Here is a 2,473-nt window from a genome sequence, read left to right as displayed (position 1 = left end):
TTTCCTGAAGATAGAAGAGTTTGTTGAATCTGACGTGACATGTTCGTACGAACCCTTTGTACGAACAAAAGTAAGAGAAATTTAGGAGAAGAATACGAACATGTTCCTGCATGAGGTCCAGTGTAAATATCAGTGCAGATGTTTTAAACTGGTAAAATCCATGGATGGAGGTCTGAACTTCACCACAATGTTTCAGCTGGAAAAGCTTTGACAAATCAGATGATCTGTTTCTTCAGATTTAAAAGCTCAGTCAAAGATAAACAGAACCACATTACCTGCCAACAACAGAACTGAGACCCAAAGAACTTCTGGACCGGCCCATCACTAGGCTGGATCAGTCTGCCCCACTGGACTCTGGACCAACCAGATAACTGTTGTTGTACTCATGAGTTTAAATGTTTAATTAGTTTTATTGATGGTTCTTTGTTTATTCTCAGCCTTGTTGTGAAGCTCTTTGTTCTTAAATGTGATATAAATAAAAGTGAAATAGGCAGCATTGTTCAGAGGCTGAAACACATGAAGGAACAGACCCACAGGTGTTCTGTGATGAGAAATGACCTTTAGTTTCACAGTTAATTTAAAAGCAACAGGGAGGGCACCATGAACTTTAGCTAAATGCTATTATGCAGCATTCCTCTTCAAGTGTGATGATGTTTGCAAGGAAAATGTAACCAACCGGAAAACAGTTGAAACAATTGAAAATTCAGAGTTTTGAACACATAAAAGCAGAGGACGCAGATATTCCTGCTCAGTAACATTTCACGTCAGCGTGTTACAGCATCATTAGGCTTTTTGACAGGTTCAAAAGCCCAGCATAAATGTTTTTCTTCAGCTCTGACACGTAGAGCTTTGGACCAAAATTAAGTTTCATTACAAGTTATTACAATGGAGTGACAAGTTTAGTTCAGATACATACTGTTGTGGAAATATTTATTTAACAGACAGAAATACGTGGTCCAAAAATTAAAAGTACTCCGTGGGATGATCAGCTGAGTTTTATTGCAACAACAGGAACACAGAGAACAACACAGAGCCATGAGACTGTCCCCCCTGCAGTTGAGGCCTTATATATACTGTTTAACAAACATCATTATGTCTTCTTAATAAAGCAAGATTTCATACTAGGTCAAAGGAAAACACAAAGATAAACACAAGTGATATCTAAGAACAATTGTTGTTAGTAGATCTTGTTCTGGATATAATCACTGATGAACAGCATGTCATGAAAACTTAGGTCATCAAAGGATGTCATGAATTACTGGCTTAAAAATTATTATTTCCATGGTGAGTTGGCTCCGTTGGTGGGGGAGGATGCCGGTCAGACCTGGCAGACCCAAATGTATAGTGAGGGTCTGCTGGGAACGTCTGACAGAGTCTCCTGTCAGACGGAGCTTCAACTCACACCTCTGGGGGAACTTTGAACATGTTCCGGGGGAGGTGGGTGACACTGAGTCTGAGCAGGCCATGTTCCATGCTTCCATTGTCGAGGCGGCTTTCCTGAGCTGTGGCCTTAATGTTGTTAGTGCCTGTTGTGGCAGCAACCTCGAACCCACTGGTGGACACCGGGGGTGAGGTATGCTGTCAGGCTGAAGAAGGAGTCCTATCTGGTATTTTTGGCCTGTGGGACTCCAGAAGCAGCTGATAGGTATCAGCAGTCCAAGCAGATTGCGGCTTGGGTGGTCACTGAGGCAAAAACTCTGGCATGGGAGGAGTTCAGAGAGACCATGGAAAAAAGATTTCCATATGGCTTCGGGGCGACTCTGGTCCACCATCCAGTGTCTCAGGAGGGGAAAGTGGTTCGCCATCAACACTATTTATGACGGGGATGGTGCGCTGCTGACCTCAACTCGAGACGTTGTGGGTCGGTGGGTAGAATACTTTGAAGACCTCCTCAATCCTACCGACACGTCTTCCCATGAGGAAGCAGAGCCTGAGGACCCTGGTTCAGACTCTCCAGTCTCTGGTGTTGAGGTCACTGAGGTGGGTAAAAAGCTCCTCTATGGCAGGGTGTCGGGGTGGACGAGATTCACCCGGTGTTCCTTCAGGCTCTGGATGTTGTCGGGTTGCATTGGTTGACACGACTCTACAATATCACGGGGACATCGGGGGCAGTTCCCCTGGATTGGCAGACCGGGGTGGTGGTCCCCTATTTAAAAAAGGGGACCGCAGAGTGTGTTCCAGCTATAGGGGATCACACTTCTGAGCCTCCCTGGTAAGGTCTATTCAGGGGTCCTGGATAGGAGGGTCTGTCGGATAGTCGAATCTCAGATTCAGGAAGAGCAGTGTGGTTTTGGTCCTGGTCTTGGAACACTGGACCAGTTCTGCACCCTCAGCAGGGTCCTGGAGGGTGCATGGGAGTTCAACCAGTCTAAATGTGTTTAGTGGACTTGGAGTAGGTAGGTAGGTAGGTAGGTAGGTAGGTAGGTAGGTAGGTAGGTAGGTAGGTAGGTAGGTAGGTAGGTAGGTAGGTAGG

Source organism: Austrofundulus limnaeus, unplaced genomic scaffold (assembly GCF_001266775.1).
Source record: "Austrofundulus limnaeus strain Quisiro unplaced genomic scaffold, Austrofundulus_limnaeus-1.0 Scaffold1354, whole genome shotgun sequence".
Classification (NCBI taxonomy): domain Eukaryota; kingdom Metazoa; phylum Chordata; class Actinopteri; order Cyprinodontiformes; family Rivulidae; genus Austrofundulus; species Austrofundulus limnaeus.
This window is presented reverse-complemented; position numbering follows the sequence as displayed.